The sequence below is a fragment of the Camelus bactrianus genome, unplaced genomic scaffold (genome assembly GCF_048773025.1).
Source record: "Camelus bactrianus isolate YW-2024 breed Bactrian camel unplaced genomic scaffold, ASM4877302v1 HiC_scaffold_41, whole genome shotgun sequence".
Classification (NCBI taxonomy): Eukaryota; Metazoa; Chordata; class Mammalia; order Artiodactyla; family Camelidae; genus Camelus; species Camelus bactrianus.
The window spans coordinates 7,905,001-7,929,240 of NW_027413957.1; the positions used below are offsets into that span (position 1 = coordinate 7,905,001).

Consider the following 24,240-nt stretch of genomic DNA (forward strand, 5'->3'; position numbering starts at 1 on the left):
TGAGGGGCCGCGGCGGGCCCGGGAAGCGAAACGCGCCGGGGCGCGGCCCGGGGGACGGGCGGACGGAGCGGACGGGGGAAAGGACGGACAGAGAGAGGACACGAACGACGAGCGAGGCAGCGGCCCACGGCCGGCGCGCCCGCGGACGGGCAACGCCGCCTGGAAGCCGGTAAGCGGGAGAGGAGGGCCGTGGAGCCACCGCCAGGGGCCCGCGCCGGAAACCCAGACGCGAGTCGGCCGCCGGGGTGCGACACGGGGTCTCACCGCCACGGGCCCTCCGGCACAGGGGCGGCCCCGCGGCACCCAAGGCGCGCCGACTGGCCCTCTCCTCGGCACCCTCACGGGGGCCCAACGGCCACCCTCGCCCGACACCGCAGGGCCTCAGGACGGCCCACCGCAAGGCTCTCCCGCCGCACGGGCCGGCGCTGCCCCGCCCCGCCCCGACGCGCACCCAAACAAACGTTCGCGCCGTGCCGAAGCACCCCACCTCCCCCCGTCGGGTCCGACGACGCTTCACCCGGGGCCGCCTCCAGGGGAGGGACAGCACCCCACAACGCGGTGAGGCCACGTTCTGGTCCCAGGACGGGGGGGGGTCGGCGGGGGAAAGGCTCGGCGCGGGCGGCCATCGGTCCTGGCAGGGCAGGGGAGGGCCGGCGGCGGCGACGAGGAGGGGCCGCTCGCGCGCAAGAGCGACGGCCGGCAGGGGTCGTGGGTGCGGGCGGGCACCAACCCAGGGAAGGGGAAATCTCGAGACACGACCGGGCCGCCGGGGAAACCACCGCGGGATCCCACCACCCCCACACGTGGGGGCGGCCCCGCGACGCCCAGGACGCCGGCCGGCCTCAGCCAACCCTCGGCGGTTCCTCCCACACCCCGGCCCCGCTCGCCGCCGGGACTCGCGCGCAGCAGGCTAAACACCCCCATTCCAGAGGGTAGCCCCTTCCACTCGCTCACTCGTCCGTCTGCGTCTCGTCTGTCCGTCCACCACCGCCACCCAGCTTCGTCTGGCTCGCCCCCAGGCCTCGCGGCCCGGGGAAACGCTGCCGAGCGAGGCGGCCCGACCCGTGGCCCACGCACCGCCACCGGTGGCTGCGTCTCGGGACCGGAACAGGTGGGGTGGCTCCTCGCGGCGCGGAGACTGGTGGGGGGGGCCCAAGTCGGGGTGGACCGCCTTCCCCCTCCCCCCACGGCACGCGCCGGGGAGGCCAAGCCCGCGCACACGCACGCGCGCGCGCGCGCTCGCACGGCCCCGCGCCAGACGCCGGGCCCGGCCCGGCGGAACCCTCCCCCGACTCGGAGGGGGGAGGCGCGGGCCACAGCAGGCCAAGAACAGCACTCGGCCCCACCGCGGGGCCAGCGCAGCCCACACGCCAAAGCGACGGGGCCCTGCCCACACGCCGCGGCAGTCGCTCCCCGTGGAGAGTGACTGCACGCTCTGGATGGAGGAGCGGCGGCTGGGGGGTCCGGTGCCCCCAAGGCTCCCCTCTCAGATCGCTAGAGAAGGCTTTCTCACCGAGGGCGCATCGCCCCCCACCCAGCGTGCCCCGTTCAGGCCTACGGAAGCCCTCCGACGTGTACGCCAGCGCTCGGCTGGGCAGGAGGGGTCTGCGGTAGGGGTAAGCAGCGGGCCAAGAAGCGAGCGCTCGCGGTCGGGACCGGGGAGAACCCGTGCGTGCCACCTCGCGAGGAGACGCACCCAAGACCGCGTGGGGACGGGACAGACGCCCGCCCCCCACCGGCACATCACCCGGCCCCACCACGATCGCTCCCACGCCCGGGCGCGAACCCCGCTGAGGGGGACCCACCCGGCGTGCGCCCGGCCACGTCAGTCCCCCCCCCGGTACAGGGTGAGGACTGACGTTCAGGAGGCGGCCCCGGCCCCACCGAGGGTGGGGAGCGGCCACGCCTCGCTTACCGTCTCGACCCCTCCCCCACGCCTCAAGAGAGGCGCTCGGGAGACACGACCACCGCAGGGGTTACCCGAGAGGACTCGCTGGGGACGGGAAGCGATGCCGCCGCTCGGCCTCGGGCACCTGAGGGACAACCTGGAGCGCTCCAGGGGCACCGCAGAGGACCAAGGCGAGACACGCTCACACCCCGACGAGGGGGTACGTGGCGTGGCGGCGGGGCAGCCCTCCCCCGCCGCGGGGGAGGGCCGCTCGCGAGACAGGACGCCGAGCAGGCGAGGAGGCGAGAGTGTCTGCCGCGTCACAAGACCCCGGCCCCGCCGACACCACAAGGCACGGGAGACCGAGGTCGGGCCGGAGTCCGCACCCCTGCCTTCCCCCCGCCACCCACGGGCGGCAGAGGAGAGGCGAGGGGCCCGCAGGCAGAACGAGAAGAGAAGCCACGTTCGCCATGAACGTCCCCGTCCCTCGTCTGGCGCGGCTTAGGCCCGGCCCGGGGGAGCATGACTTCACCACATCGATCTAGTGAGTGAGTGAGCGAGCGAGCGAGCGAGCCAGCCATGTGGGGCAGGGAGGCCCCAGAGGGGAGGGCCCGGCGAGGACAACCACCAGAGGGGCCTGCTTCAGCCTCGCCAGGCGCCACCCACTCCTCAGTCCTCTCCGAGGAGAGCGGCCAACGACCCCAGGCGGGGAATGCCTGACACGCGGCACGGAGCCTACGGGGGTGGGGTCGTGCCGGCCACCACCGGGTGCCTGCGGCGGGGAGCGCACGGGGTAAAAGACCCACGCCGCCACCTCACCCCACCGCCCTCGGGCCACCAGAGACCGGAGGTGGCACCACGGGCCACGTCAGCCGGACGCACACACGAGAGCCGGCGCGCAGGCCCGGGCGGGCGGCTCAAGTGTCAGAAGCGGAGTCGGCTACCAGGCCAGGGCTCACGCAGAGAGAAGCCCAGAGCCCCGCACGCGTCCGGAGACCCAACACTCGGTGACAGACACCGAGGAAGACCGTGTCAGCACCTATCTGCTGGCAGAAAATGCCCAACACGACAGGAAAAATGACAGCGCCCAGAAACGGGGCGGGTCCACGATTTGCAAGGGGGGACCCCGGGACCTCGGTCCGGCCACCTGCCCCCAGCCCTACCCCCATAAATGGCAGCCCCGAAGCTCTCGGGGGCCATCTGATCGACCGGGGTGGGGGGGTTGGTAGGGGGAGGGGAGAGGGGAGAGGGGAGAGGGGAGGGGGATTAGGAGGAGGCTTAGGAGGAGAAGTGGGAATGGGAATGGGAATGGGAATGGGAAGGGACGAGAGGGAGACGGGATCAGGCCGGGGACGCCCTGCCCTTTTCTCGCCCGCGTGGCCGGGGACTCGGGGAGATGCCACAGAGGCGCCTCCGACGAGAGGGCCCCCCACGAGGGACCGCTCCCGAGCACCGGGCCCCGGGCCGGGGAAAGCCTGCCTCCCCCACATCCCTCGCAGGACGCCCCCGTGCCGGTCCCCGAGTCCGGATGAAGTCTCGGTCCCTCCAACGCCACCGGAACCCACGCGGGCAGGCTTACGGGCCGGGGGGCACCCCCTCCCAGGCCTCCCGCGCCAACAGGGGCCGGCCCAGCCACGTCTCCGGATCCATCGGGACTCAGAAAACATTTCATCCAAGGAGGCGCCTCCGACGACCGGGAACCCCAGCGCGCCCGTCCCCGGCCTCACCGCACTGGGCCCGGGCCGCTCCTCGCCTCACGAGCAGTCGTCCAAGGGACGCAGACGAGGGCCTGACCACCTAGCCGCCGGCGGCCCGGGCGCGGGACACTCTCTCCCTTTCCCCCGCGGCGGCAAGGCGCAGGCCGTGTCCGATCGGCTCGGGTCGGTCTCCGCGGCTGGAGGGGCACAGGCGGATGCTGGTCGACCAGGCCAGGCCACACGGCTTCCCCCGGCACACGAGATCCCGGGAGCGCGGCGACAGTCACCCCCTCATCATCCTGCGAGTCCAATCTGCGCCGAGAGCAGGACGCGCCCGCGGCTCAGCGCCACGGGGACTGTCACCGCCGGTGTCGCCAGCCTCCCCGAAGTCTGCCTCGGGCCCCGCCGCCGAGCCCCATCCCTTGCCGAGGTCGCCGACGCTCGGGAGAAGAGGGACGATCTCAGAGCGGCAGCCAGATGGCGCCCGACAACCGTCGCCAACGTCCCCGGAACCGATCCCGACCGCCGCCGGCCGCCCAAACGCCCGAGCTCGTCCCGGACTGAGGCGCCGGGCGGCCCCGTGGCGTCCGCCTCGGAGCCCGCTCACCCTCGTCACGGCACGGCACGGCACGGCACGGCACGACACGAGGCGACACGACGCGACGCGGCGCGACGCGACCCCGGCAACAGATCAGGGCGGGGAGGACGGAGGGAGCCGGGGTTTGGCAAGACACGGCCGGCCGGGCGGCTGCCGCGAAGGGGACGCGCTCCCCACGCGATTCCCCGGGCGGGGGAGATCACACGGACACGCCGGCGGGGCCGGGGCCGACGCCGCGGGTGGCCCAGAGCGACCAGGACGAGATCCCGGGTTCCCGGGTGGGAGGTTGGGAAGGGGAGGAGGGGAAGAGGGAGGGAAGGCGGGGGCTGGCAAACCGAAACCAGGCGAGCGCTCAGAGAACAACGCAGGAATCGGCTTTGGAGTCCGTCCTCTCGAATGCGGGAGGTCTTTCGAAAGCAGACAGGCAAAGCCCAGAAGCTAGAAAAGAAAGGATGAAGACCGCGAACCCCATCGAAGCGGAAAGAGAAATCGATCTCGGCACAGATCGCGACAAAGCCCAAAGACAACAAACGGGCGCCTGGGGAAAACGCACTCGCGGTCGGTCGTGAGAACACGGACGTCAGCACGGCTGACCACAACCGCAGGAAGGAGGAGGGAAAACAAAAAAATGCGGGCGGGGGTTCGGGGGGGCGAGTCGATAGCCACCCGCTCGGTAAATCGAGGTTCAGTGCATCTACACAGAGCAACACTGTGCATGCGCATCCGCGTGTCTGGGTGTGCGTGTGTGTGTCGGTGCGTGTGTTTGACACAGTCAACGTGGACAAGGAAACTGTAGCCCCATCCGAAAAAAAAAAAAAGAAAGAAAAGAAAGAAAGGAAGGAAGGAAGGAAGGAAGGAAGGAAGGAAGGAAGGAAGGAAAGAAAAGAAAAGAAAAGAAAAGAAAAGAAAAGAAAAGAAAAAGAAAGAAAGAAAGAAAGAAAGAAAGAAAGAAAGAAAGAAAGAAAGAAAGAAAGAAAGAAAAAGAAAGAAAGAAAGAAAGAAAGAAAGAAAGAAAGAAAGAAAGAAAGAAAGGAAGAAAGGAAGGAAACATGAAAACAAACGACAAAACCCACCACCAAAGGGAAATCAAGTTGTAGAACTACTCTGGGGTTTAAAAACAAAAACAAAAACACCGTAGAAAAAGCACAACCGCAGCCCATCAGGGGTTCCTCTCCTCAACAGCCCAAGAACTCGGTCAACTCCACCTCCTAGAAGCCAGAAAACCAGGGATGAAACACGCGCGGGAGACCCAAAAGGACGTTTTCAGTTTAAAAGAAAAAAAAAATTATTTTTTTCCTCCCCCAAATGGGGGAGGGGGCGAGGGGGGAGGATGGAGCGTAGAACTCAGGGGCAGAGTGCCTGCCCAGCACGCGCAAGGTGCAGGGTTCGATCTTCAGGACTTCCGTTCAAGTAAATAAGGAAGTCGGTAAGTCAGGCAATCACTAAGTCAGGCAACAAACCAGCAAAAGAAACGAATTACCTCCCCTCCCCGAATAAACAAACAACCACCGAAAGCAACAACAGCAGCAAGAACCAAAAAAAAAAAAAAAAAAAAAAAAAAAAAAAAAAAAAAAAAAGGCCTAAATAAATAAATAAATGTAAGTAAGTAAATAAATAAATAAATAAGTAAACAAACGAACACAATTTTAAAAAGGGGAAAACGCACGCATTTCCGTTTCTAAGAGGTATCCGGACAGGCCCAGAACCTGGAATCTCGACAGCAAGTTCCAAAAACAAGCAGAAAGTGCCTGCTCCTGACGGAACACGTGATAGAGACCACCGTTCGAGATGGGGCCGGGTGGGCGGGCTGGCGGGCGGACACAGAGCTCTCGACTCATACCTGACAGAATCCGCTCTCCGACAGAAGACAGAAGGCAACACGGAACAGGGGTTGGTGGTGGGGGCGAGGGGGAGAGGGCGAAACGGAGGTGGAGGAAAGCCATTAGGGAAAACAGGACAGAAGTCCCTCAAAACATTCCACAGAAAACTCCTGGAAGACCCGGCAGTTCCACTACGGGCCCGCGGATGGACGAATGGACAGTGCCACGTGGTCTGGAGAGACCTACACCTAGAGGGGATGATGTTAACTAAGTGACTTAAGTCCGAGAGGGATGTTGTCACTTCGAGGCAGAATCCCCAAGACAATACGCAGGAACACATGCAAGGAAGCTGAAACAGGCTCATGGATACCAAGAAGGAACAATGAGTGCAATGGGTGAGGGAGAGGAAAAAGTACAAGCTTCCAGTTAACTCCAATTAATAAATACACAAATTACGGGAGGGTCATGGACAGCAGGGCGAGTAGAGTCAATCCATACTATTGTCATGATGCTGTCCGGTGACGGATCCGTAACCAGACTCACCACGGTGATCATCGTGGAACATGGAAGAATCCCGAATCGCTATGTTGGACACGTGAAAACGGACATCCCATTGTCAGGTCAATTATGAGAGAGAGTAGGAGAGAGAGAGACAGAGAGAGAGAGAGAGAGAGAGAGAAAATTCTCACTGTCTTACCGGAAAAAAAAAAAAAAAAGAGTTCAGTGAGATAAAGAGTGGATGTAGGTGAGGGCAATAGGTGGAGGAGATGAAAACCACGACGGCGACACATGTGCGGCATCCCACACGGTGGCAGTGCAGTGTGATCCTATGCATGCTCAGCTGTCTCCTAGCCACCTCCAAGTTGACATCCAGGGTCATCCTTTTAGGTTTCGTGGCTGCACTTTCGTCTGTCTCGGGCAATACTCTCCCTTGATTTTCCATGGGGGAAGGGAGGTGGGGTGGCCGGGCGGGCCACACCACGACACACCGCGTCGCGCGTGACCTGGAAAACAGATACACACCCGCCCACCACCCACGGGCTCCGAAATCGGTCACTGGTCACGACGCACACTTCGTCGGTCCCTTACGGGGCGATGGCGGACCAAACAGGCAGCGGCCAACTTTGTCGTGCACACAATGACGGTTCGTCCCTCGTGGAAACAAACTGATGACGAGACAGCGTGTTCAGGGGGCGGGTGTCCTTTCAGGAAGACAGAGTCATTGAAAGTCCCGCACACGGGAACTGTGCCAAGGGAGATCTCCATCACCCTACCCAACCCTGATCCAAATTCTCGTTCGGGCAGCTAAGGGTCAAGGTCAAAGTTTCTTTCTTCCCGGGGCAGGGGTCCTTTTGGGCCTCGATGGTTGTTCAACTGGAGAGATCGCCCTTGGGCTGCATATACACTTCGGGGTGGTCCATAGGGTTCCACGACAGTCCCGCCACCAGGCAGGTGGTTCCACCTGATGAAACCGGTCTGGTCTTTCGTTCCAGGAAGACAAAGGTCCGTGGCTGAAGCCAACGAGAAACCCAGGGTGTGAGTCCGGAGCGCCACCAGTCAGGAAGATGTCTAGGCATCGGGCTCGAAGAGGCTCGGGTGGCCTGAAAAACGCATGCGGGTTCAGGTCCACTTTCTGAGTGGCCTCCACAGCAACGGGCAGGAGGAGGGTCTCGAGAGGGGACACGGCAGTGACCTCTCTCCAGCAGATGTCCAGCTGCTCAGCCCGGCTCGGCGGGGCTTCAGGGAAAGGGCGGCTTTGGTTCTCGAGGATGCCAAGTCCAAAGCGGGAGAACCATGGGCAACGGGAGTCGGAAGAGCGTTGGCCAACCATCGGAGAAAACTCGAAGCACGCGTGACGTGGCCCAGCGTATCAGTGGAAGGCGGGGCGGGGCGGGGAGGGGGAGGGTGGCGGGAAGCACGCAAAGATGATGACACAGAACCGCATTCTCATCTCTATCACGCTGTACGAGAGTTTCCACTGAGACATGCTCCCCTTCCCCTGGTCTCTCCAAGGACGCGCATTTCTACCAAAAAATCACCCCCATTCAGACTTGTCGGCTGGCCAGATCAGCATACTTCCACGAAATTCGGCCTGAAGAGGGACAGACGTCCACGAAGCATAGCCATCGCCCCTAGAGGCTCTCGGACACCCGCTCTGCTGGAACGTTTCCTAAGGACGGCAGACGAAGACGGTCTCCACATGCTTTCCAGGAGACGTTCCTCAGAACGAGACCGTGACTGTTCCGAAGCCCGAATCGGTCACAGCAAATGTTCACGAGGAAGTCACGGTGAACCATCTGGGACACCAGTCTTTCCCAACCGGTCCACGTAGGGACACGATTTGGTCCTAGCCAGAAACAGACACTTTCTCCTCACAGCATCCTTTTATTTTAATATAATTTAATTTAATTTATTTTATTTTATTTTATTTTATTTTATTTTATTTTATTTTATTTTATTTTATTTTATTCTGTTTCATTTTGTTTTGTTTTATTGTATTGTATTGTATTGTATTGTATTGTATGTTTACATATGTACGTATGTAAGTAAGTATGTATGTATTCCGGTCTGTCTGTCTGTCTGTAGGTCCATCCATCCTCCGAAGGTATACCAGTCATGTCGGCCAACACACTGACAGATCTCGAGTCTTTTCTGTCAGAAAGATATTAAAGCACGTCCCCTTCGACTCATGGAGCCAGGAACGAACGCTTCCGTATCTCATCTTCTTTGGAAACGATCTAAACATTCCAGGGACGTCGCCAGATGCTTCAGTTGCAAGGGACCAAAAACTACGTGGAGGAGGCACCAATTTTTCAGAGATGGACCGCCTCCCACACACACACACACACACTACCCCCTCGGACTGCTTGGGGTGTGAACACTTCCTGAGACTTGAGACCGAGCCAACCATCGCTCCCAGACTCTTTTTTTTTTTTTTTTTTTTTTTCCTGGCTGACACGTTTCATGACAGAGATAACCCACAGGAACTTAATGGATTCGGGGTAAACCTAGGGAGGCGAAAAGTTTCACCTCGAATGCTGCTCGTCACAATCAAGACATGGCTCTTTTCACGAGACCGATCCCTTGACATTTGCTTTTCTGGATGAAAGGATCTGTCCTAGATCATGTCAACCTGAAGGAAAACATTTGGGTTCCTTCCTGTTCGCATTCCCTGCCTGCATGTTCCCTTGAAAACCAGTTCCATAGAGCTCTTTCATGAATGAACTCTGGCAAGTGTATGTGGAGGAAGAAACATGCCAGGCCTACAAGCCGGGGACATACACAAGTGCCTACATGCATACATGCATACATGGGACCGAGCCCTTTCCAGATCCTTGGACGGCAGTACCATAGAAATGAGGATGGCTTCCACAAGACTCTCAGGCAAGCCAAGCTCTTTTGCGAAAGCGATAGCTTGTGCACAAAGGAGAAGGTGGCATGAGGGGAGAGGGAGGGGGAGTGCCAGCTCCCTGAGCAGCAGGGGCCATGCTTTTCTACCTAAAGGAAGGGCTTTGTCTCAGGATCACTGATCACTTCCACAAATCATCCGATATCTTGGATCGGCCGCAGGCGGCTCCAGGGTGAAGAGCCATCGCCCCAGGCTCTGTGGGGAATAGAGAAGACTTCCGTGAGGGGAAAGAAACGCATGAGAATTTTCTGCAAGAAAGCTCAGGAACAGATAATGTAAACACGGAGGGTTGAGCTTCCTGTCTCGTGACAACTAGGTCTACTGGGTCATGTCACAGAGAGCAAGCGAATCCTTTATTCCCCTGAGCCTTTTTCTTTTTCTTTCTCTATCTTTCTTTGTTCTTTGTTCCCTTTAGAGTGTGTGTGTGTGTGTGTGTGTGTGTGTGTGTGTGTGTGTGTGTGTGTGTGTGTGTGTCTGTGTCTGTGTCTGTGTGTGTGTGTGTCTGTGTGTGTGTCTGTGTGTGTCTCTGAAACTCAGGTACTGCCCTGTCTCATACAGACGAGACCAGCAGATCGACATGACCAGAGATTTTGTAGCTTTCATTTAAAAACTATAGGTCACTCACGAGTCGGGTAGGACGGGTGCTGCGTCCAGCGCAGCTCGGGACCGTGTCTGAGGACGGGCGACGCAAGAATTAAGAAACAAAGAGACCAAGTAAAGAGCGAAAATGGGACCAGGGGACTCAAGGTCTCGTGGATCTAGAGTGCCAAAAGCCTGGTCGACATCCTGTTTATTGGGAGTATACGGCTCAGGGAAAAAAAAAAGAAATGCGATCAAAGAGGTGGGGCTTTAGATATTTCATGCCAGAAGCACGAAGTTCTGCTTGCTGGCTAACTGATTCATTTCAGGCCTATCCCTTCCAGGAACAATCACCCTCCTCGGGGGATGCAAAATTTCTAAGTGTATCCTGTGATTGCCTCTGGGACATCTCGAGATAGCAAATATTTCCCCGGGGTTAAACCACATGCTTTCCTGCCAGAACCAAGTTCTGTTAATGGATGATCTGGCTTCCCATGACCGTCCATTGTTTTACCCTAAGGAAATATCTGCCATCTGTTGCGCCCTCACGGTCAATCTCAGGATTGCCCCTCACACAATTTCTTGAGCATCATACATGTTATAGGTCATCGACTGTGTAAAACATGAAAACAAAGCAGGCGTGTGCATTTTTAAGCAAGTAAGTGTGAATGTAAGATTTTACGCTCATGGAAATGCTGGTGCAGCTTGGTTTCTAGTTGCTGGTTCTCCAGCAGCTTGTTTCCCAGCAGACGCGTAGGACACTAGAGAACCCACTCACTCAGAAAGAACCGATGGGACGGGTAAGGTTTTTCGGCTCAGAGGGTGAAAGCTTTTAAACTCTGTGTGGAAAAAAGACGTTTCAGGTGTATATTTCTCCTTAAGAAGGCTGCGAATTAGAGTTTCGACGAGGGAGACCACGCAGCAGTGTGTACGTTTAAAAAGGCCTCCGCGTGCCCCTCCCCACCCTTTTTTGTTTGTTTGTTTCTTCCATTCGGTTTCAGGTTCTACCTGATTCAGCCCCCTGGCCTCAGTCTCTGGCCACTGTGGGCTATGCAGACAGACGTTTCTGACGTTGTCGAGATGGACAAGATAAGGAGGGTTCCCCCCAGAGAACTGGGCCGCTGCTTCTATGAGATCAAAAAGCTGACCTACTCATCCAGTTCTATGTTTAGAAATTTGCTCCTTTCTGGGAAAGCGTAGAGCTCTGCGGTAGAGTGCGTGCTCAGCATGCACAAGGCCTTGGGCTCAGTCCCCAGTACCACCACTGAAAACGTATAATAAATCTAAATAATTAATTGAAACGTAGATAAAGACACCTAATGACCCGTCCCCCCTCCAAAAAGATAAAAACTTCTTGTTAAAAAATTTTTATTTTATTTTATTTTTTTATTTTTTTAGTTAAAAAGGCAGGAGGAGGACGAGGACGAGGACGAGGACGAGGAGGACGAGGATGAGGAGGAGAAATTAGCTTCTTTCCAACAAGGAGATTTCCAGGTCAAATGGAGAGCCAAATATTTCTATGTTCTAAAACTTCAGCTTTCCACGTATCCTGGCGTCAAAACGTCGGCACGGGTAAAGATTGTTCATCATTCTGTGACTATGCACTTCCTGCATTTTGGAGTGTTCATCTGTCCTTTCTCTTAGGAATAGATGATCATCAGAAATAGCAGTTCTGTTGATTAAACCCCCTTTTAACATATCGTTGTTTCCTGGTCACTAAAGTTACCTAATAATCACTTCACAGTCTATGGAAGTCAAATCATTGTGCTGTACACCCGAAACTGATAGAGGGCTGTATGTCAAACCTATGTCAATAAAACTGAAAAAAGAAAAGAAGAAGAAGAAAAGAAAAGTCTGCTTGCTCGGGGCATCCGGTAAAGGCCCTCTTTCTGAGCGCACAAGTCAACCTCGGGCCGATTCACCCTGTCCCTGAAGAAGGGCAAAAATCCTCCACTCTATCTCCCGTTAGGTCCCGGACACTAGCCAGAGTTCCTCCTCCCTCAACCCCCACCCCGTTCCTGCGTCACACTGTGTGGGCTCAGGCACACAACCTATCGCTTTCCTTTAGCGTGTGGAATGAATATCGCCCGAAGGGAATTTCCTTTGTTGTCGTTTAAATAAACTGACGTGTTAATAAGCGCTCTGGAGGGACACATTCCCTTTGACCTGATCAGCCATAGTGACATCCCATGACCCAGGAATGTACAATATCATGGATTGGAAAGGATCTTAGAATTCAGAAATCATGGTGACGTGGGTCTGATGACCTAGCTGGCTCCATACAAACCAAGAGATGAAGGTGCCCAACGTTTTCACTCGATGCTGCCTAAGTTCTTGACAGTCACTTTAAAAAAGGAAAAGGAAAATTTGCATGGCACGCTTAGTTTTGAGAATGCTATCTGACTGCATGGTGGAACGCAAGGAAAAGCCGTGACGCTCGCCCACGGTATCGAGAGAAACGCAGAACCGTGTTTCTGGTAGCTTTCTTCAACGCTGCGCAAAGGCGGGAGCGACCGCTACCTCACGCAGAGGAGGAGAGGACGGGTTTCTCGGCCCCGTCACGCAATGCCAGGCAGAAGAAGCCTTCTCCGATGAGACAGAAGCGTGTCAAAGCGCATCCCTGCGTCGAAGGCTTCGGTTTCCCGGGGAAGGGGGTCGAGCCGAGGGACCCAGGCCCCCACGTCAGTCAGTCTTTCACTGGATTCACTGGCCTCGCTGTTACTCCTCAGCGATGGCCCCTCAGATTGCTCTCGTGTGTCTTTACCTTCTGGCTTTAGGAAGGACTTTAAACTTCGGCTGAGGGGCGGGACACCCAGAAGGGTTCTTTCAGTTCACCCCATCTTAGGTATTGCCATATCCAACACGTTGGTTTTCATCCCATCGTGGACCTACCTACCGGAGAGTTTCGCTGCTTAAAAGTCCCCTGTGCTCCACCTATTCATCAACAACCCCCCGCCACAACACACACACACCCGCACACACACACACCCACACAGACAACCTTCACCACCACCACCCCCGACCCCACTCATCTTTTCACCCTCTCTGGGGCTTTTGCCCTTTTGAGAATGAATGTCATCCAGAGCCGGTACCCTACAGGATGCCACCTTTTCAGATTGGCTTCTTTCAGGGAGTCAGGGGCACGCAGAAACGGCCCCGCCTGTCTCCCACAGGTCTCTCGGCTCCACGGGTCCCTGGTTTCCTTTTTAGAGCCAAATCACATGCTGTGGCACGGACCTAGCCCGGGCTACGTGTCCCTTCACCTCTTGAAGGACGCGTCTGTCCCGGTCGCCTCCACGGTTCCGGCAGTGATGAAGCAAGCCCCTCCACACCCCCACCCCCACCCCGCCCACCGTCCAGGTCCGTCCGCGTTCAGGTTTCCGCGTGGACGGAGCCCCGAGGGCTAGGCCTCAGGGTGAGAGTGGTATGGCGGGTGGCAGGTGGCGCACTGAAGGGTCCCAAATCCGGAGGATGCCGGCAAGGAAGGTCGCCAGGTCAAAACCTTCCTTCCCTCCCTCCGTCTCCTTAGGGTGGATGGCTGGGCCCGTGAATTCAGAGAGGACACGAGACACATGCTGTGAGCCGAGATTTCCAAGCCAGGAGACCTGGTGGAGGGTAAAGAAACGAGTTGATTGGGGGGGGGGCGGGGGCGATGGGGGGGGGGGGCTCTTAGGACTGCAGCCCAGGAGACACAGATGCAAGAAAGAAGCACTGGAAGTGTGTGTCATCAGACTACCCCACGGGGCAAGTGGAGAAGGGGAAACGAAAGAAAACACACCACAAGAGCAAGGCGGGAACTTTGAAACGACCAGGCTGCGGCTAGCAGCTGCTGGCAGATTTGTTTTTGAAACCGGTTGGTGGTGCCCTTGAGCTTGATACAGTTCTGACCACTCATGCCCCCCCTCCCCCCATTGATGCCGGTGTCGGGACCCAGGGGAGGCCACCCCAAACATGTATGTGCCTCCGTGGCACACGGATGGGTTAGAAATGAGAGTGACCGAAGAAGCCGAGGGGCCAGCAGACGCAAGAGGGACCCTCAGACTCTTCTTTCTGTCTCCCTGAAAGCGGGAAATCGATCACTTCCGTGGAGGGTGCCCTCCCTGCATCTGGACTTAGGAAAACACCCTGATCACCCACTGAGAGCCTTCAGGCCCCGGAAGCCTAGAGAAACCAACCAACCTCGTGACTTCTTTCAGGGGCTTCCCCCCCTCCCCAAAACCCAAACTCCGTCTCGATTCTTCACGGACGGGTCACCCAAAACCAAAGGCTCTCAGCCCGGCCCATTTCGCACAAAGGGCTGATTTCTTGTCCTAAAACGGAGAAAAGCTGCCTGCTTCGGGGACACATGAGTGCTTGAATGAAAGACAGTAGGTTCCCTGTCGCTCCTGCTCAACGATCCGTCTGGGGTCCATTTTTGGATCAGTCAAGCCCAGAGAACTCAAGATGTGTAGAGGGAGGGGACAACGTCCCCCTCCCTGAAACAGGACTATGTCTGCAACAAAGTTCCTCCCACTGGCCGTCCAGCTCCATTTTGGATGACTGAATCCTGGTTCACCTCATTTGGGTGTTTTGTTTTTGTTTCTGTTTTTGTTTTTGATTAATAGACTTTATTTCCTAGAGCAGTTTCAGGCTCACAGCAGAATTGAGCAGAAAATACAGAGAGTTCTCACATAGCCCTCCCCACCCACACATATATCCTCCACTCCCCTCAACATCTCTCATCGGTGTGGCCTATTTGGTAAAACTGATGATCCGACATGGACACGTTATTATCCATCAAAGTCCATAGTTTACAGGACGGTTCACTCTTGAGGTTGTACGTTCTATGGGTTTTGACAAATGTACAATGACATGTAGCCACCACTATGGTATCCTACAGAATAATTTCATCGCCTTAAAAATCCCTCACGCTGCATCTGTCCTCCTTCCCTCCCTCTCCCCAAACCCCTGGATACCATGATCTTTTGATTGTTTCTAGAGCTTTGCCTTTTCCAGGATGTCATTTGGTTGGAATTGTACAGTTGGTAACAATTTTCAGACCGGTTTCTTTGATTTAGTAAGATGTCTTTTAAGTTTCTTCCATGTCTTTCACGGCTTGATAGCTAATTTCCTTGTCTTTCGTTCTTTTTTATTTATTTATTTTTTTAAAATGTTTTTACTGCACATATATTTTTAATTTACATATATGTACTGTTCATTGTTTCCAGGAAGGTTTAGAGCTTTAGCTTTTTAAACTTACATACTTATCAAAGGAATAAAGCCAACCACAAAAGAAGAATGAATTCAAAAAGATACACACACCCTGCTATTAACAGCAACATCATTTATGATTGCCAAGATACGGAAGCATCCTAAGTGCACATCAATATTTGAATAGATAAAGAAGAGGGGACACACACACACACACACACACACACACACACACACACACACACATACACACACGTAATGGAATACAATTCACCCATGAGAAAGAAGGATATTTTGCCATTTGTGGCCCTTCCTTTCCTTTTTTTTTTTCCCCCTCCACTTTAAAAACCAGAATTTTATAACTGGGATAAACACTTCCATTGAGTCAAAAACAGTAAAATGCCAAAAAATAAACTTAATCGAGGAGGTTATCTATACTCCAGAATCTGAAATGACACAAAGAAATGGAAAGATGCCTTGTGCTCTTGCATTGGAAGAATCAATACTATCAACATGGCCACACTATCCAAAGCAATCCGCAGGTTCCATGCAACCCCTGTCAAAATACTCACGACATTCCTCACAGAACTAGAACAAACAATTTCAAAATTTTTAAGGAACAACGGAAGACCCTAAACAGGCAAAGCAATCTTTCGAAGGTCTCCTCTCCCTCCCTCCCTCCCTCTCTCTCTCTCTCTCTTTCTCTCTCTCTCTCTCTCTCTCTCTCTCTCTCTCTCTCTCTCTCTCTCCCCCCCCCCTCTCTCCCCCTCTCTCTCTCTCCCTCTCTCCCCCCCTCCCTTTCTCTGTCATCTTTTTGGTCTCTTTCCTTAGGATTTGATGACTTGAGACCATCCTTTATCATTCCTTGTAAAGCCGGCTTGATGGTGCTGAAATCTTGTAGCTTTTGTTTATCTGTGAAGCTTTTGATTTCTCCCTCAAATCTGAACGAGAGCCTTGCTGAATAGAGTATTCTTACCTGTCAGTTTTCCCCTTTCATCACTTTAAGTATGTTGTGCCACCCACTTCTGGCCTGTAGAGTTTCTGCTGAAAAATCAGCTGATAACCTTACGGGAGTTCCCTTGTATGTTATTTGTTGCTTTTCTCTCGTTCATTTTAATATTTTCTCCTTATCCTTAATTTTGGTCAATTTGATGACGATGTGCCTCGGTGTGTTCCCGTATGGTACTCTCTGCACTTCCACCTCATTTGGTTATTTAAAGGATCTTCAGTCTGTTCAATTCATAGGAGAGAACTTCCACGTGTATTTCTTCTCAGTTTTATGAAACAAAGAAGGACCCAGGAAACTGGCAAAACATAAATGCTTTTCTATTGGGTTGAGCAAAGACAGGCCCTGGCCGGGGACGGGGGGGGGGTGCTGGAGGGTCGGGGGGGCGGTGTAGAGAAGGATATAGATCATTGTTAGAGTGCCTGCTTAGCATGCATGATGCCCTGGGTTCAATCCCCAGAACCACCATTAAAATAAATAAATAACCTAATCAAACCCATCCCCCTCCTCCCCCCCCCCAAAAAAAAGAAGGAGAAAAGAGTGAGAGACAGAGACAGAGACAGACCATCGGGAAAAGTAGCTGCACTAATACTTCCAAGAAACAGGACAACATAAAGATAATGGAAGAAATGCTGGATAGTGAACAGCCACGGGTGGTTGGCACAGACCCATAGCTTCTGGACTCGCTAAAAAAAAAAAAAAAAAAAAGAATATGAGAATCATATGGATCAGGAGATTGGGTCTGAATTTTGTGCCGTTTGACTTGTGCCAGTTACAAAGGTCATGCATAAGGAAGATGACTGGCTACTTTATTGTCTGAAATGAGACACTTGAAAGTGAAAGGAGGTGCTATACAATCGTGCCTGGACTGGGATTTTTCTAAGGGAGCCCAAATCCTTTACAATATATATCATGTTTTCAAAAATGAATATCATTCCTGGACAAGATTTAAGCAATTTTTTTCTGTGTTATCAGTAAACATTTTTAAAAAATCAGTAAGAAAGGAAGAGGGAGAGAGAAAGAGAGAGAACAGGAGTAACTATACGCGCGCGCGCGTGCGTGCATGCATGTGTGTATGTGTGTGTGTGTGTGTGTGTGTGTGTGCGCGCGTGTGCGCGCACGTGTGTTGAGGTGGGGGCCTAAAAGAGGGTGAGGATTCTTTTCATCGAGGTCTGTTTGTACAGAATTCTCTCCTTCTCCGCTTTACACTGTGAAGGAAAAGCCCAGCTGGGCTAACAAGCTAAGTCGCAAATCTAAGTGTAACAAGTGTCGGATTACTGATCTGAGTTCTGCTGGGCTAACTCGTAAATCTAAATTAATAAGTGCCGGTTTGCTGATTCCCTGTTCATATTTTGCTAGCCAGCTGGATTTTCAAAGAGACATATCTGGCCTTGAAATGTTGGTTTGCTGCCTCACTGCCTCTACTTTCGTGATAATGATGTTGCTAAAGCTATTGCGTGCCTATTGGCCGAATACCCCAAGCTGGTACTTAACCCTATAAAACCTCATGTGCACGTCTTGGAGGTGCTCAAGGCTTAGGAGCAGAAGCCCCTCTGAGCCCGCCGGCGTAATAAATCTGAGTACTCCAACCCTCCGAGTGGTGCTTGTTTCTTGGCTGGCCTGTCATTTCCATAACAGCACCGTTGACAATAAGAACGTCACTCTCGTTCCGGCATAAAGAAGACATCTGGGGAGGGTGGGGTGGGGGGGTGGGGTGTAGATCTATGTTATGTCCTGATTCCAGGAAGGAAAGGGGCAAGAGTCGGCGTGCCCTTCTTTCTGGGGTATCTGTCTGTTCGCTTTTGGTGTTCTGCTGGTTTGGTTATTTCAGCTTTCTGTTTGGTTCCTTTCACAGATCCAGTGGCTCAAAACAGCATTCTGATTTTCTTTTCTCCTGGGGTTTGGTTTTTGATAGGTAGAGGGACAGGGCCCACGCAGGGGTGGGGGTGGGGGGGTCACTGTGCCGGAGAAAGGGAGGCGGCTGTGGTGAAATCATCGAGCAGAGGGGATTTCTACGAGAGGGACTCTCCGAAGTGAATGGGGTCCAAGGAGATCAGCAGGGTTTCTGTGTGCTCGTTTGGTTTTGTTCGTGCGTGTGTTTGTTTTTTCTGGACGAGGCCAAAGAACTCTTCAGGTGGAGGTGTGTGTCCAAAGGGTCTGACAGGATGGGAGGATGCGGGGCGAGTCAGTCCATGTGCCCAGAAAGAGAGAGAATCTGTCATAGCTGAGACTCAGGCCTTTTTCAGACCTCGGCCCAGAGAGCAGTTCGGCTCCGAGCATTCACGGAGAAGTTCGCCGCCACCTCAGTCCTGTCCCCCACCCCCGCCCTCCCCCACGCCTCAGCCCCCAGTGAAGGAGGAATCATGAAGTGGCCGCACTTAGGCTAAGCCAATTTTTGGCTTTATGCTTACTGCTTGCTTTTAGAACGATCAGCAAACTCGACTGACCAGACACCGCTCCCAGCTCCAGGCCCACTGTTAAAAACAGCTAAAGTTGTCGATTCTAACTGTTTGATTTGACCTTCCTCTGATCGTTCAACTTGACAATCATGTTTGGCGTCTGAGTCTTTCCCCAGGAAGGGAGTCACGGGAGGATAAGCTCAGGAGAACGACCAGCCCCCTCCCACCCCCCACCCCCCACCCCGAGTTCCTCCGTGGCGCTGGTGCCACCAGGTGAGTCTGACCAGATAAAGAAGGTCACGGGCTGATGACCTACTAGACCACCAGGAGGTCCCATGTTACCAGACACTCATCCAGATTTAGGAGGAAGTTTCATCAGAGACCCTTGTTGATCATGAGCACCTTTTGTGCTCCCGCCTGTTGTGATTCCCTTTCATGCTCCAACCTGTTCGTCCACAGAAGCATGAAACCCCAACCCCAAGACGGGTTCACAGTTTGGAGGGCACTAGCCTGCTGTGAGTCCCCTTTGCCCAGCAAAGCAATCAAGCTGCCTCTTTTCTTCTAAACTCTAAGACCCTGTCTCTGGGTTATTTGGCTCGTCAGGGACGGGGTGGGGGAGGGCGATCTTTCGGCAACACCCGCAGAAGTTTCCCTGAGTGGCAGGAACCAGCGTGGCCCTCAGGCCTCAGCCCCGCAGGCAGGCAGGCAGGCAGAGTTGGAGCGACCGTTGGTCCCGCCCCCGCCCGCGCACCACCACCCCCCGCCCCCGCCGCTGCTTCCGCCGCCGCCCCCGCCGCCGCTTCTGCCGCCGCCGCCGCCGCCGCCGCCGCCGCCGCCGCCGCCGCCGCCTCCCAGGCCTTCTCCACCGATCGGTCCCAAATCGACTGACTGTCTCCTGGAAGCGGGGGCGGGGACGTCAGGAGGATCCATTCGGCAGGGCCTCGTTCAATCGCTTCATTCAAATGCAGAAAGCTCTGTGCTCAGGTCAGAGCCTTTGACTTGGCCTCCGGCTCCTCTCTGTTGAACGGCTTTTGTTCTTTGGTTTCAATTTCCCCACCCTTAGGCCACCCCGTCCCAACTGCACGGAGGGAGGCGGGAGGGAGGGGGAGAATCTCGCCTGGTCTCAGGCCAAAGGAGTCCCCTCCTTTTCCTAATCTGGGTAAACCCCACTACACCGTTTGAGAATCATGGAAGGGCATGGAAGCAGACCTCTGACTTGATAGATTCCTCTGGGATGGGAGACTTTAAAAAAACAAAATTCTTTTTCCCCTGCTTCCAGGGAGGCAGAAAGGAGGGCCAGAGTGTTCCTCTTGCCTCGGGCAGTTCTTTGTTTGTTTGTTTCTTTCTTTTGTTAAATCATTTTTTTTTTCCTTTTTTTCTTCCAGTTTTATTGAGACAGAGTTGACATACAGCAGTGTATACTTTTGGGGGGGGGCGGGGAGAGGAATTCGATTTTATGTATTTATTTTTGACCGGAGGTACTGGGGATTAAACCCAGGACCTTGTGCTTGCTTGCTAAGCACACACTCTACCACTGACCTATACCCTCCCCCTTGGCCAGTTGTGAAGTCCCTTTCATTCAGCATAGTCCATCGGGCACATTTTGGGGCAGCCTACTCTGGACCCCAACATTTCCCTATTCTGTAACTTCCCTGGAAGTTTTACACATTAAAAGCTGGGCTGTTGACTGTGCGTGTGCGTCCATGCGTGCGTGGGTGCGTGCGTGCGTCTGAGCGTGCATGCGTGCGTGTGGTGTGGGGGCAGGAGGGAGGGAATAGTTTCCTAGAGGGCCTGCGTTTCATGGACCCAGTTTCTTAGTTCTGAGAACAGGTCTGTTCAAGGAAACAGTTGTAGTATCTCGTCTCAGGAGGCGGTGGTGTCGATGGGCTTCTGAAGCTAGGCCTAGGGAGCAAGCAGTCAGGTATCGCCTAAGAGGCACTTGTGTGGAAAACCAAAGTACAGCACAAAGGTTAATCATTGGAGCAGATGAGAAACCAGATTCAGGGCCGGGAGTAGGGGGTCAGTCTGGTAGGAGATTTCCACACATCGGGGTCATCGAAACGGCTCGAGCAGTATGAAATGCCTCTGATGATGTCCTGGGGTGTTCGGCTCAACTCTCTGAGCGGCTCCTCCAAAAACAGGCCCTAGGATGGTTTCCACAGGAGCTGTTGTGGCCATTTCTCTGACGTTTACCTCCCGTTGCCCAGCTTCAGTCTGCAGGGCTTCAGGAGACGGAGCATTTTAGTACTCAATGATGCCAAGACAAAAGGGTGAGAGAAAATGGGAAACGTTCGTGGAGATGGTCCTAGGCAGATAGTGGAGGCAACTAGAAGACTTTCAGTCTCCGGGCCGGCTTTCAGGTTGAGACAAAAACCCTAAGGCAAGCGCTTGCTGCCACAGCACATCGACTAACACGGGAACCATCCAGAGAAGATCAGCACGGCCCCTGAACGTGGACGACACACACACATACGTGAAGCGTTCCGTAGCTTTAGTGATGTCAGTCACCCAGAGAAAGACAGATATCCTATGCCATCACTTCTAGATGGGATCTGAAAGTAAGTCAAGACACCCATCCATACATAAATAACTCCATTTTAAAAAGACTCCAAGGAACCTATTTACAAACCAGAAACAGACTGGACTCGCAGACATGGAAAAGAAACCGATGGTTAACACAGGGGACAGGGTAGGGTGGAGGAACGGGGGAGGGCAGAGGGATAAATCAGGAGTTTGGGATTAGCAGATATAAACCACCCTATACAAACTAGGTACACAAGTAGGTCCTACTGTCTAGCACAGGGAACTATGTTCAATAGCTTGTAATAACCTATCCTGAAAAAGTATACGTGTGTGTGTGTGTGTGTGTGTGTGTGTGTGTGTGTGAATAAGTGAATCACTATGCCGTACGTCATAAATGAACACAACATTGTAAGTCAACTATACTTCCATTGACAGAGAGTTCCTACAATAAACAGGCAGGCAGGCAGGCAGGCAGGCAGGCAGGCAGGCAGGCAGGCAGACAGACACAGACACAGACACAGACACACACACACACACACACACACACACACACACACACACACACACACACACACACACACACACACACACACACACGCCCCACAGACACAGGGGAACCCTAAGGAAAACGAGTAGCACTAGTATCTCTTATCCATGCATGTCTATCCCAGTTTAATGGAAACCTAAGTTTTTGCCTCCAAGTCAATGATGCTAATAACTCTGCTGCCAAGAATAGAAAAATCCTCACGGAGGATTTCTGAATCCCAGAAGGGTCAGGGAGGGAGAAAAAGAGAAAGGGTTCCATTCTGCTGACAGAGGTATGATAGTTACCATGTGGGTGTCCGCCTCTAAAAGGAAAGGAAGGGGAAAAAACAAAAGTTTATTTTCCCTTGTATCTGAAAAGAAAAAAATTTAAAACTCAATCCTCTTGGAGACAAGAAGTCGTACACACCTCATGTCACTGATTCTCCTCCTCCACCTCCTCCTCCTCCTTCCTCTACTTCTTCTTCTAGTCTATACCTCCCATGGATTCTGACGACCTTGCCTGATGATGGCGGGTGATGGGGGCAGAGATCGATCCTTCTGAGAAGTAAGTTGGCAAGCGCTTTAGTGAAGCCTCGTAGGATTTACCCAGTGAAGCGAGTGCCTTCGTCCCTGGAGGCTGCGGAAAGTATGTCCCCAAGTCACATACGCATGTGTTTGTCTTTTGTTGTCGTTGTTGTTGTTGGTGGTGGTGGTGGTGGTGGTGGTGGTGTGTGTGTGTTTGTTTGTTTGTTTATTTGTTTGTTTGTTTGTTTGTTTGTAGCAGTGTCCTGGCCATGCTGAGGGCATCAGGCTTGCAGCGGGGGAAGGAAGGCTTCAACCCCTTTGGAAGTCATACCTACCATCCCAAGAACGTCTGGATGACCCCTACTATGTGGCAGTTGAATGGGGGCCAGTTACTGGGGTTCAGCGGGTCCAGAGAGAGGAGGTCTGAGGCCTCTGGGGACAAAAAGTTTGTACGTATGTATGTATGTATGTATGGCCAGTTGACTGTTTTTGCGGTCCTATAGGAATCTTCCTGCCCCTGTCTATTGAACAATGGGAGTCATCTTCCAAGTGCCCTGACACCAGACACCACGGTGGGTGAAGGAATGCGGGTGGGGTGGGGGTGGGTGGGGGAGGTCATCCAGGGAGCTGGGAGAAACCGAGCACGTCCGTGGGTCGGTGGGTCGGCCTGTCGGATGGTCGCCATGCTGGGTTTCCCCTAACCCAGGCCATTTGCCGAATGGACAGAACAGACTGGGGCCACGTGTGCCACCCACCCTCTTTCCGGAGGCTGTGGTCCACTGTGTTTGCATGAAAGTCAGTGAAGGAGGCATCTCCTCGGGACTCGGTTCCGTCCCTTTCACGAGAGCCTCCACTTTGGATGACAGCCAGCCAGCCAGCCAGCCAGCCCTCGATGCCAGGGCAGTAGACGACTGCCAGGAATATCCCATCCTTTCTGGAACCCTGAGTGTACCCACCTGTACAGACACAAGGCTGAAGAATACATGACGTTCCTTCCTAGTTGACAGCACTCCCCATGTCACTGAAACAGTGTCCAGTACGCTGACGTCATCTCCTCCCTCTCCCACACCCCCGCACGCGCACAAACACGCGCGCGCGCGCGCGCACACACACACACACACTCTGTCTGTCTGTCTGTCTGTCTGTCTGTCTGTCTGTCTGTCTGTCTGTCTTCTAAGGATGGAGAAGAGTTTGCTGAGCTATTTCGGGTGCCCTCTCATCCTAGTTCCTATCTCCAAGTTGGTTCAAAGTCCAAAAGGCGGTCAAGCACTTAATCAGATAGGTCCCTCGTAAAGAATGCCTCCCACATCACGACGACAGGCTTCTTAGGCCAGCCGAGAAGCTCCTTCAGTTCTGCGCCCATCTTGGCTCTAAGTTGATATCAGTCTGTTACGGAAATGACAGGCCAGCCAAGAAACAAGCACCACTCTGAGGGTTGGAGTACTCAGATTTATTACGCCGGCGGGCTCAGAGGGGCTTCTGCTCCGAAGCTCTGAGCACCTCCAAGACGTGCACATGAGGTTTCATAGGGTTAATTACAAATATGGGTCTATTCGCCAATAAGACTCAAACAACAAAAAGCAAAGGATCAGTACACTGGAGCTTATCAATTTGGAACAGATCACGTTACTGACACTTGTTGAGCTTGGATTTACGAGTTAGCTTGTTAGCCCAGTAAACTGACACTAAACTTCAGATTTACGAGTTAGCCCAGCAGAACTTAGATCAGTAAACGGACACTTATCACACTTAGATTTGTGACTTTAGCTTGTTAGCCCAGCTGGGCTTTTCCTTTACAAGTCCTCCAGGATCCAAGAAAGCCACGTTGGAAAACAAGTGGTGATTCTGATGGGACAGGAGATCAGTCATTTGGGGGCGAAGGGTGGGGTAGGGAGACATACCAGCCTGTCTGTCTGTTTTCACCCAGTGTGGGAGCCGTCCCAAAGAGATAACTCGAGAAGAGAGAAACAGGGAGTTGACAAAGAACACGTGCAGTGTCGTGCCCTCCCCCCCCCACCCCAGGAGAAGGCCAAGCCAGAAGTCCCTCCGGATGGCGGGCTCCGGACTCCAGCTTCCAGGGG

At 54.2% G+C, this 24,240-nt stretch overlaps 1 long non-coding RNA gene and 1 other non-coding gene across 2 annotated transcripts; both read left to right on the forward strand.

The window, feature by feature from the left end:
- The first annotated feature begins 19,381 nt into the window (after positions 1-19,381).
- LOC141576835 (uncharacterized) lies at positions 19,382-22,623 on the forward strand. The gene is made up of 3 exons (XR_012505270.1): positions 19,382-19,570; positions 22,123-22,280; positions 22,416-22,623. It is a non-coding gene; the product is annotated as an uncharacterized LOC141576835 (long non-coding RNA).
- LOC141576858 (U6 spliceosomal RNA) lies at positions 20,971-21,079 on the forward strand. The gene has a single exon (XR_012505288.1). It is a non-coding gene; the product is annotated as a U6 spliceosomal RNA (small nuclear RNA).
- Positions 22,624-24,240: the final 1,617 nt, after the last annotated feature.